At 34.4% G+C, this 12,477-nt stretch overlaps 1 long non-coding RNA gene across 1 annotated transcript; it reads left to right on the forward strand.

Moving 5' to 3' along the window:
* The first annotated feature begins 4,351 nt into the window (after window positions 1-4,351).
* Window positions 4,352-5,456, forward strand: LOC136067068 (uncharacterized). Its single transcript, XR_010628573.1, has 3 exons — window positions 4,352-4,586; window positions 4,790-4,846; window positions 5,329-5,456. It is a non-coding gene; the product is annotated as an uncharacterized LOC136067068 (long non-coding RNA).
* The last annotated feature ends 7,021 nt before the right edge of the window (window positions 5,457-12,477 follow it).

A 12,477-nucleotide genomic window follows, 5' to 3' on the forward strand; every position in this document is an offset into this window, starting at 1 on the left:
TCATATTTTAGCACTCAGTAACAAAGCTTTTTTATGCGTGGGTGATGTATATTTTTTACTTTTGTGATGAATACTTTCATAGTTCCTGCAACTCTTTGTATACTGGTGAGGAAAAAGATTATAAGTTGCCAATGTTTGTTTTGTTGTTTTGTGAGGACGATGTTTAATATTTTTAATAACGATATGTCTGCAGGAGGGGAAATTGCGATTTGGGGTTTCTTTTACTTGAGCAAGAGTATGTGCTGTCTTCTATTCTCTTGATTTCTCTTACATCTTTTAATACTATTCACCCAAATGTGATAATACTTGTTCAATTTATTTAATAGATTTTGGTGCTTGGTTGCTTAAAATCGATTTGGCACTCTACTAGGGCAGTGAACTTTGTTAGGGACCTAAGGCAATAAGCTCTCTCTATCTCTTGATTTTAGTACTCCTATCCTTAAATTTGAAGGTTTAACTATAGGATTAAGATGTTTATGTGCGAGGTTTACCACTATTATGAGTTAAAAAAATTTATATTTTTTTTGAAAAAAAGAAGAGGTTTATATTGAGCATAGTTATTTATTATAACCTTTTGTGCCTCTGTGTTAGATTTTACTTTTTCCTTAACCAGTTTCTTGACCATTTGGGGGTTGTTGATTTTCTCTTATATATATATATATATTTTTTTTTTCTTTCTTTCTTTCTTTGTAATAATTTTTTCCTAAAATAATGACCCTTATTTACAAATTTAGATTTTTATTTTTCAAGCTTGGATTTTGTGCTTCACACTTCACAGGTTGCATTATCAGGGTTTATTTAATTCCAGGGGTGGTGCATTTGCTTGTGGTGCTTTACCCTAGGTTGATTTTTTTTTTTTTTTTTTGCTTCCCAATGAAACATGCTTTTGAGTAGACTTGCTTTTATCTTGAATACAACATTCTTGTAATGAAAAATTGTCCTGAACTGTATAGTTGGTATTCTGTATTTTTCAGTTTTCTCGTGCAGGAAGTTGATGCATCTGTCTGGTCATTCTATGTCGGTAGTTTAATATCCAATTTTGTTTTGTGACATATTTTCTTTCTACTGAATGCAGGATTTTTTACATATTATTATTTTGGGGGTTTGCAGCTTAAGCAGTGGAGTCTACTTTGGCTACAGGCTCTCATTTGCTCCCATATTATGTTAGTTAATTTTCCTCTCCTACAAACATATGTGGTGTTTTAACTAATGCTGATTCCAATTTTCCCATATTCTATATGTATAATCCACTATTATGTAACTGTAGTAGGTAAAATTGAGAAAAACTCAAAGGTGCCATTGAATTGAATTTAATTTTTTTGTCTAAATTGGAGCGTGGATTGTTTGTATTTTCATTTTGCTCTCTTGCTCGAAATTGATGCCTAAGCCGTAGTGCACTTCCATACATGCTTGTATGTTATTGTTATTTTCTTGCTCCTAGTGCAGCTTGTTCATCTTGTATTTGCAACCCCATACCCTGTTTAATTTGGCTGTGCACTTCTTGTTTGGAGCAGTAATTACACTGCGCTTGTGGCCTGATAATGGATGCCGAGGGAGTACTTTGTTGGACAAATGTAATTTAAATATTTGTTAGGCTCTTAAGGTTGCTGGTTTTGTCACTTATTCATCTAAACTTGGATTGTTGTTTATTGATTTCCCAGCCATGGAAAGTGAGTGGGCAGATGCTGTCCTTGTTCAACCAAAGTTTGACTTTAGTCTGACTCTTTTACTTAGTAACATTGCTTGGCGATGTTTGTTTTTTGCTCTTCTCCGACTGCATTGGGGCTGGGATTATGATTAAACAACGTATGCAGTGTATTAACTAATGCTGATTCAATTTTGCAGCTTCCCAATCATAAATGCTGATGAGTAAACCCGCAACCCCATACCTTGTTTAATATGGCTGTGCACTTGTTGCTTGGAGCAGTAATCACTCTGAGCTTGTGATCTGAGAATGGATGCCGAGGGAGTACCTTTGTTGGACAAATGTAATTTAAATATTTGTTAGGCTCTTAAGGTTTCACTAATTTATCTAAACTTGGATTGTCGTTTATTGATTTCCCAGCCATGGAAAGTGAGCGGGCGGATGCTGTCCTTGTTCAATGAAAGTTTGACTTTAGTCTGACTCTCTTACTTAGTAACATAGCTTGGTGATGTTTGTTTTACACTTGTCCTGAACTGCAGCTTGGATTGTTTGTTTGTTTGTTTTTTTGTCTGCTATATTGGGAAATCGATGCAATCGCACCACTGAGGGTTCACGCTAGCATACGGTTCTGTAGATTTTTCTTCATTCCGTGTTTTTATTGTTACTTTCTTTCTTTCAATGCACTACTTGGTCGTCCTGTTTTGGCAGCCAGTTTCCTGTTTGGATTTTATTCTGGCAGTGAGTGGGCAGTGCTGTTTATGGTCTATATAACTGGGTTATTTTGGTACTTGGAAGTCTCTTTTCCCCCCATTTTTGTTGTTATTTTCTCCTACAATCATAAGATTTAGAGGTATAATTCATGTTGGCGGCATCATACCTAATTTGCAGGTTAATCTGGTAATGCCTCTTATTGGTGTGGGGCAGTCAGTCTCTTGCTTTACTCTCTCATGATTTGCTGCTTGTTTTCTTCGTTGCAAATTTGATTATGCTTTATGGTTCAATGTATTCCAAGTTTGTTGCAAGTTTTAAGTTTTTCCTTTTTTAGACTTTTTTTTTAGCATTGTGTCCCTTATGCTTGTTTATATGCTGGTGATGTTCATTTTGTGATTTTTTGTTTAGTGCTTTCCTAGTGTCATGATTTGGGTATTGTAGTAGGGTTAATTAACAAATTTATATTTACGAGAATTATGTATTATAAGCTTTTTGCTATTGTATTTTATATTTACTTTTGATCATAGGTATAGAACTTATTTAACTCTGCCTATGTTTGTGCTTTATTGTTCAAAGCCAGGTCCCTTGCCTTAAAAAAGGAGGAAGGGATACTTATTTCTCCTTTAACTACTTGCTTGAGCCTTATTTATATTCTCCTCTCTTTTAGTTCTTTTTTTTCTTCTGAATTACTTCTTATATTTAAACTGGGATTTGCCCTTTTTTTATTATTATAAAATTTACAATTTTATAACTGAAGTTTGGATTGTGTGTGATTTGTCTGGCTGCATTTTTGGTCATATAATTCCTGCAGCCTCCTGAGATGTGACGCAATTCGGGGGTTCTAAGTTCTAACCTAGTCTGATTTCATCTTTTTTTGCTCCTCAATCTTTTGTGATTTATATGTTAGGCTCTTAAGCTTGCTGGTTGTGTAAATAATTTATTTAAACTTGGGTTGTTGCTGATTGATTTCCTAGCCGTGGTAAGCGAGTGGACAGATGCTGTCCTCGCTCAGCCAAAGTTTGACATCAGTCTGAAGTTCTTGTTATTTTGGACTGATATTATATATTAGCACTTAGTATCATTGCTTTGTTATATGTGGGTGATGCTTATTTTTTGCTTTTTTCAGGCATTGTTGGGGCTGGAGTTATGATTAAACAACATATATGTGGTGTTTTAACTAATGCTGGTTGAATTTTGTTCCTTCCCACCAATAAATGCTGATTAGTAGATCCCTTCTCCACCTCTGTTTTTTTTTTTTTTTTTGGCTTTTAAATATTATTGTTATTTACACTTGTCCTGAACTGCAGCATTGTTTGTTTTTTCCATCTGCTAATGTGTGAAATCAATGCCATCGCCACTCTGAGGGTTCACGTCTTCATACAGCCTTGTAAATTTGTCTTGTTTCTTGCTTTTATTGTTACTTATTACACAACTGGGTCATCCTGTTTTGGCAGCGGATTTCGAGTTTGGATTTTATTCTGGCAGTGCCATTTATGGTCCTGAGGAACTGGATTTTTTTGGTACTTTGAAGCTAAAGTGGCAGCGTTTGATTTGGTAAGCAGTAGAAGCTTTTAGCACGATAGGGCAGGGACAAAGTGTAACTAGTGGGAACTTGTTTTGTTTAATTTTTTCTCACTCAATCCGAATATGGTAATGCCTCTTATTGTTGTGGGGCAGGTAAATTAACGAAGTATGTATCCATCATTATGAGAGAATAATAATACAGGTTTATTTGCTTTATCCTGTTATGATTTGCATGAGTCGGACTTTTTTGGAACAACATGGATCGAACTTATGTTTCTAGAATTGCATCATGGTTTGAGCACTGATTGACTTGTTTCTTTATAGAGGGAAAAAAATTTAACTTTTGATTAAGTTATGTTGTCATTTGTAATAATAAAATAGGATGGTTGCATTTGCTGGTTTGATATGCGATGCAAAGATGATCAGCTTGTAATGGAAGTTGGGAAGGAACCTGATTCAAGTCAGGTATTTATATATATATATATATATTTAAAGTTTTTGATTTATTGGGTATTAATTTCTTTAGTTCAATTTATAATTGATTTCTTTAATACTGTGTATATTGGTGATATGTTTGGTATCTAATTGAGTTTACAGTCAGGTTTATGATCAAAGTTTACATTAGTTATTGTTGCTTGACTCAGGGAATGAAGATATCATTTATGCGTCTTCAGGAAAGGAAGTCCAGTGTTTTGATGTGCATATGGTAATCCTTTCTCATATATAACCATTTGGCTTAGCCTTTTATTTATTTATTATGGTTTTAACTAATATTATGCTTGTGCATCAGTATGAGGTTTAGCGTAAAATTTAGAACTTTATTTATAGCCTAGTTACTGATTTACAGTAGATTTGTCATGGTTACCAACAAACTTTTTTTTTTTTTTTTTGGTTGGGGGTCTTTTGGAGGCCACCTCATAGAAGCCACTACAGAGTTATAGTTACAATAAAGAGGAGATAAATTAGGTAGGCATTTTAAGTGATGCTTTTAAGATTTGAATTAGATTTTTTGGCCGTATGTTACATTTTGACCCATGTATCTGTATGTTACTGCTGTTTTAATGTTAAAACAATGCTGTGAAGTTCTACTACTAATATGTAATAGAACCTTTTTTTAATTTTTATTATGAATCATGGAATGATTTATACACACATTCATAGTAAGTTGTAACCATTTTTTTAATGAAAAAAATTTGTGATATGAATTCCCAGATCAAAATACTGCCCCTATTATGTCTTGCGACTCTTCTTTATATTTTCCTTCTATTAATATAATTTAATATAAATACTACTTTCAGTATTCTTTTTCTATTTTCATTTATTCGGGCACTATATTTAAGTATTAAGCTCCAGAACTTCTGGGACTATTTAATGCTTAAAAATATTAATTATATATTAATCAATTAATACTAATATCTCTTAAAATAATCTTCTTTCTGTTTTTGCAGATTGCATGCAAATTAAGTCGTTTTTTCATGCTGCTGCAGATGACGGTGGGGATGTTAAGGTACTTTCGATGTTTTGACTCACTGGATCATGGGTGGGAGTAGGGTGGTCCAGGGGAGACAATTGCCCTCTGCCCCACAAACAAAAAAAAAAAAAAAATCTTGTCCTTCTAGGAAAACCTATAAAAACATATTTGATCCTCCCCAAACAAGTCTTGCCTTGCCCCAACTAATAGTAAGGGTCATGCTAACCTGATCACCCACATTTGTTGAGAATCTGTTAGAATTATTATTTGGTTTTGAGGTTTTCATTTGCCATAATTTTTTCATGGAAAAATCATATAATCTAGGCTTTTAATTTAGAGGAATTAATCAACAAAAGCACACTCTCTCTCTCTGTTTCCAATTGGGATTTTTCTCGTCTCTTTTTCTTTCCCTTACCTTAAAGGGAGGAGCTAGAATTTTAGAGACAGAAATCCTAGGTCTCTTCCATGCTTAATCTATCAAAATTCACCGTTTCACACCCACCCACACTTACTCTATCAAAACTCACATTTTCAACAAGGCAAAGGGCCGAGTTTTCAAAGAGAAACTCCGCAATGTCCACAATTATCAACCCAAATATGAATGTAGAGATTTGACGTGAGAATACGTTTGTGCAGTACAAATTTGATGCGATATTTGCAGCTCATGTCCATGCTTATGAAATTATAGGTTTTCTCATCTTCATCGCTTAATATGAGTGGTTGGTTAGAGATTCAAGTATAGTAAATTATGTGGGTGATAAGTCATGTCTAATATAGTGTTTTTTTTTATTGAGTTTATGACTTTATGCTGAGGTCATTGTTATTGCAGAATTTGAGCAGCAAAAAACCTATAAAGGTTCAATTGGCTAGGAGCGGTCAAGGTAACTTTTTCATATATATCTTGAGATAAACCTATCAAAATATATATATATATATATATCTTGAGATAAATTTCACTTTTGATGATGGGAGAAATTTTATTAAGAATTATACCAAATGCATATGCATATGCATTTTAACAGAAATTTTGTTTAGTCTGTTTCCATCCTGTTTTGGTTTCAGAGTTTTGCAATTAAGAATTTGGAAAAGTAACTTTTGGATTAAGAATTTATACATTGAATATAATAGGCTAACCATGCAAAAGAAGCTTAAACTATATGCCAGTAATTCAGGTAGAAGTTGCTCCTTGATGCAATGACTTTAGCATGTATTATAAATAACTTTAATGTTGTTACACTCACTAGCTGTTCCCTTTGTATAATTTCATGTATTCTGGTTTTATGACGAGTACTTTCCTAGCTCCTTGATTTTTTTGTTAGTTTCTTGCTTTTAATGCAACTTGGTCTGCCAGTGACTTTTCTTGGATTTCATTTCTGTTGGTTCTGGGGAATGTGGAGTTTGGTAGCAGGCTTATTATATGGCGCACTAGGTTGGCCATTTGCTATACTGCTAATGGTTATGCTATATTTGAATCATCTTTGTAGAGTGTGTGTAAATGAAGTAGTGGATGCCTTGCAACGATTTATTTCATGATCTATGTGAGAAACCTACATTCCTTTTTCTTGCAATTTATTCTTGTCTAAGTTGGAGCTTGGATTGTTTGTATTTTCAGTTTGCTCTTTCTGGAAATCAATGCCTGTACCGCGGGCTTGCACTTCCATACATGCTTGTACATTCTTGTTATTTTCTTTCTGTTTTAGTGCCACTTTTTCAGCTAATATTGGCGACCCCATATCCAGTTTGGATTTTAATTTGGCTGTGCACTTGTTTGGAGCAGTAATCAGATAGAGCTTGTGACCCTATGGTTGCTGGGTGAGTATCTTTGTTGGGCAAATATAAACACATTGTTTTTTTATCCGTTTGTGATTACATATTTACATATATGTTAGGCTATTAATATTGCTGGTTGTGTCACTGATTCATTTGAACTTGGATTGTTGCTTATTGAATTCCTAGCCATGGAAAGTAAGTGAGCAGATGCTGACCATGTTCAACCAATGTTTGTCATTAGTCTGAGGCTCTTGCTATTCTGGATTCATATCGTTTTTAGCACTTAGTAACATAGCTTCTTTATGCATAGGTGATGTTTATTTTTTTGCTTTTGTGATGAATACTTTCATAGTTCCTGCAATGCTTTGAGTGCTGGGGAGGACAAAGACAATTTTAATCTTGATATGTCTACTGACGGGGAAATTGTAATTTTTCTTGTACCTTGGCTTTGTTGACTGCTAAGATAATAAAACTATTATCTTTTTATCTTGATCTTATGTTTTCCTTATCAGTCTTTTTATATACCATTCCCTCAAACTTCATCATATAACTTATTCGACTTATGTTATAGGTTTTGGCTCTTGGGAGCATTTTTCATGCTTGTGATGCTGCAAAGTCGGTTTTCTAGTTCAATTTTGTTCTCTCGAGCACAGATATGTAAACTTTTCTTTCCCTTATTGTTGGTTGGCTTGGTGATTATTACACTAAAAATTCAAATTCACTTTGTGAAAGAAACAGGGTGCTTGGTTGTGTGTATTTGAGGATGCGTTTGTAGAGTTTAAAGTTTAAACTAAATACAGAACTACTTGGCATGTTCATCCTGTTTCCTTTTTCTGCTGTCTCTTGCTTGCACTTAAGTCTGTATTTGAGGCTGCGTTTGTGTAACATCCTAAGTCTTTCTTGTCCCGTTTCACTTTTTTTTTTTAAATATTTTAATTGTTTTCCCCTTGAACATGATCCTATTCCATTTTAATTAGTTTTAGTGATTTTGGTACTTCGCAGTTTTTTAAGGCAATTGTTGTTGCAAAGTTGGTTTTATAGATTGATCCGGTTTGTCTTCTTTAGGTCTTCTAATTTTTTTTTTCCTTAGCAATTTTTTTTTTCTTTTCTAAATTGGAGCTTGGATTGTTTGTATGTTTAGTTTGCTCTCTTGCTGGAAATCAATGCCTAAACCTTGTGTGCACTTCCATACATGCTTCTACGTTATTTTTATTTTCTTGCTCATAGTGCAGCTTGTTCGTCTTATATTTGCAACCTATACCCTGTTTAATTTGGCTATGCACTTGTTGTTTGGAGCAGAAATGTGCTTGTGACCTGAGAGTGTGTGCCGGGGGAGCATCTTTGTTGGACAAATGTGATTTAAATATTTGTTAGGCTCTTAAGGTTGCTGGTTTTGTCACTAATTCATCTAAACTTGGATTGTTGTTTATTGATTTCCTAGCCATGGAAAGTGAGTGGGATGATGCTGTCCTTGTTCAACCAAAGTTTGACTTTCGTGTGATGCTCTTAGTACTATAGCTTTGTTACATGCGGGTGATGTTTGTTGTTTGCTTTTCTTCAGCTGTATTGGGGCTGGGATTATGTTTAAACCACATATGTAGTGTATTAGCTAATACTGATTCAATTTTGTGGCGTCCTAATCAGAAATGCTGATGAGTAAACCCCCTCTTCCTTATTATTCTTGTTTTTATTTTATTTTATTTTATTTTGCTTTGAAATATTCTTGTGATTTACACTTGTCCTGAACTGCAGCTTGGATTTTTTTTTGGTCTGTTATATTGGGAAATCAATGCCATCACACCACTGAGGGTTCATGCTTACATACAGTTGTGTAAATTTGTCTTAGTTTCAAGTTTTGGCAGCTAGGTTTCGGTTTGGGATTTATTCTGGCAGTGAGTGGGCAAGCTCATATCTAGTATGTTGAAATGTTTTTTTATTGGTATGGGGGCAGGTAGGTGAACAGAGATTGTGACTTATATATGATTGCTGAGGGAGTATATACAAGTTTATGCTTTATCCTGTAGAGATTTGCATAATATTTTGTAATCTTAGGAATCTTTCTGATTGATTTCCTAATCATAGAAAGTCAAGTGGGCAGGTATGCTGTTGCTGGTTCCTTTTAACTAATGCTGATTTGATTTTGTTGCTTCTCAATCATACTCGCTGTTGAGTAGTCCCCCTACCCTTTTTTTTTTCCATCTAATTTTTTTTTAGAAGCTTTTTTTATATTCTCGTAATTTAACTTTGGGGGTTGTTGATTTTCTCTTATATTTTTTCTTTCTTTGTAATTATTTTTTCCTAAAATAATGACTCTTGTTTACAAATTTAGATTTTTATTTTTCAAGCTTGGATTTTGTGCTTCCTAGGCTGCCTTATCAGGGTTTATTTAATTCTAGGGGTGGTGCATTTGCTTGTGGAGCTTTTCGCTGGGTTGATTTATTATTTTATTTTTGTTGCTTACCAATGAAACATTCTTTTGAGTAGACTTGCTTTTATTTTGACTACAGCATTCTTGTAATGTAAAGTTGTGCTGAACTGTATAAGTTGGTATTCTGTATTTTTCAGTTTGCTCGTGCATGAAGTTTATGTGTCTGTCTGGTCATCCTATGTCAGAAGTTTCATATCCAATTTCGTTTTGCAACATATTTTCTTTCTACTGAATGCAGGATTTATTATATATTATTATTTTATTGGTTTGCAGCTTAAGCAGTGGAGTCTGCTTTGGCTACTGGCTCTCTTTTCCTCCCATATTATGTTAGTTCATTTTCCTCTCCTACAAACATATGTGGTGTTTTAACTAATGATGATTCAATTTTCCCATATTCTATATATATATATATATATATATATAATCCACTAATATGTAACTGTAGTGGGTAAAATTGAGAAAAACTTGAAGGTGCCATTAAATTTAATTTAATTTTTTTGTCTAAATTGGAGCTTGGATTGTTTGTATTTTCATTTTGCTCTTGCTCAAAATCGTTGCCTAAACCGTGGGTGCACTTCCAAACATGCTTGTATGTTATTGTTATTTTCTTGCTCGTAGTGCAGCTTGTTCGTCTTGTATTTGCAACCCCATACCTTGTTTAATTTGGCTGTGCACTTCTTGTTTGGAGCTGTAATCACACTGCACTTGTGACCTGAGAATGGATGCTGAGGGAGTATCTTCGTTGGGCAAATGTAATTTAAATATTTGTTAGGGTCTTAAGGTTGCTGGTTTTGTTGTTTATTCATCTAAACTTGGATTATTGTTTATTGATATCCCAGCCATGGAAAGTGAGTGGGCAGATGCTGTCCTTGTTCAACCAAAGTTTGACGCTCTTACTTAGTAACATAGCTTGGTGATGTTTGTTTTCTGCTCTTCTCTGACTGCATCGGGGCTGGGATTATGATTAGACAGCGTGTGCTGTGTATTAACTAATGCTGATTCAATTTTGCTGCTTCCCAATCATAAATGCTGATGAGTGAACCCGCTCCCCAAACCTCCTCCTCCTCTTCTTCTTCTTCTTTTTATTTTTTTGCTTTTAAATATTGTTTTGATTTACACTTGTCTTGAACTGCAACTTGGATTTTTTTTTTTGTCTGCTATGTTGGGAAATTGATGCCATCACACCGCTGAGGGTTCACGCTAGCATACAGTTCTGTAAATTTGTCTTTGTTCCGTGTTTTTATTGTTACTTTCTTGCTTTCAATGCACAACTTGGTCATCCTGTTTTGGCAGCCGGTTTCCTGTTTGGATTTTATTCTGGCAGTGAGTGGGCTGTGCTGTTTATGGTCTACTGGGTTATTTTGGTACTTGGAAGTCTCTTTTCCTCCTATTTTTTTGTTGTTGTTATTTTCTCCTACAATCATAAGATTTAGAAGTATAATCCATGCTGGCAGCATCATACCTAATTTGCATGTTAATCTGGTAATGCCCCACATTCAGGCTCTTGCTTTACTCTCTCATGATTTGCTGCTTGTTTTCTTCGTCGCAAAATTTGATTATGCTTTATGGATCAATGTCTTCCAAGTTTGTTGCAAGTTTAAAATTTTTCCTTTTTTAGACTTTTTTTTAGCATTGTGTCCCTTATGCTTGTTTATATGCTGGTGATGTTCATTTTGTGATTTTTTGTTTAGTGCTTTTTCCTAGTGTCATGATTTGGGTATTGTGTTTTAAAAAATTTATATTGACAAGAATTATGTATAGCTTTTCGCTATTGTATTTTATATTTACTTTTGATCATAGGTATAGAACTTACTTAAATCTGCCTATGTTTGTGCTTTATTGTTCAAAGCTGGGTCCCTAGCCTTAAAAAGGGAGGAAGGGATGATATAGTACTTATTTCTCCCTTAACTTCTTGCTTGAGCCTCATTTATATTCTCCTCTCTTTTAGTTCTTTTTTTTTTCTTCTTCTGAATTACTTATTTATATATAAACTGGTATTGGCCTTTTTTTTTTTTTTTTAAATTTATAATTTTATAACTGAAGTTTGGATTGTGTGTGATTTGTCTGGCTGCATTTTTGGTCGTATAATTCCTGCAGCCTCCTGAGATGTGATGCAATTCTGGGGTTCTAAGTTCTAACCTAGTTTGATTTCATCTTTTCTTCCTTCTCAATCTTTTGTGATTTACATATATGTTAGGCTCTTAAGCTTGCTGGTTGTGTGAATAATTTATTTAAACTTGGGTTGTTGCTGATTGATTTCCTAGCTGTGGTAAGTGAGTGGGCAGATGCTGTCCTCGCTCAGCCAAAGTTTGACATCAGTCTGAAGTTCTTGTTATTTTGGACTAATATTATATATTAGCACTTAGTATCATTGCTTTGTTATATGTGGGGTGATGCTTATTTTTTGCTTTTGTCAGGCTTCGTTGGGGGTGGAGTTATGATTAAACAACATATGCTGTGTTTTAACTAATGCTGATTGAATTTTGTTCCTTCCCAACGATAAATGCTGGTTAGTAGACCACTTCTCCACCTCTTCTTTTTTTTTTTTTTTTTTTTTTTTTTTGGCTTTTAAATATTATTGTTATTTGCTCTTGTCCTGAACTGCAGCTTGGATTGTTTGTTTTTTCAGTCTGCTAATGTGTGAAATCAATGCCATCGCCACTCTGAGGGTTCACGTCTTCATACAGCCTTGCAAATTTGTCTTGTTTCTTGTCTTTATTGTTACTTATTACACACTGGGTCATCCTGTTTTGGCAGCTGATTTTGAGTTTGGATTTTATTCTGGCAGGTGCCATTTATTGGTCCTGAGGAACCGGATATTTTGGGTACTTTGAAGCGAAAGTGGCAGAGTTTGATTTGGTAAGCAGTAGAAGCTTTTAGCGTGATAGGGCAGGGATGGAGTGTAATTAGGGGGAACTTGTTTGATGA

Source organism: Quercus suber, unplaced genomic scaffold (assembly GCF_002906115.3).
Source record: "Quercus suber isolate HL8 unplaced genomic scaffold, Cork oak 2.0 scaffold_56, whole genome shotgun sequence".
Classification (NCBI taxonomy): Eukaryota; Viridiplantae; Streptophyta; class Magnoliopsida; order Fagales; family Fagaceae; genus Quercus; species Quercus suber.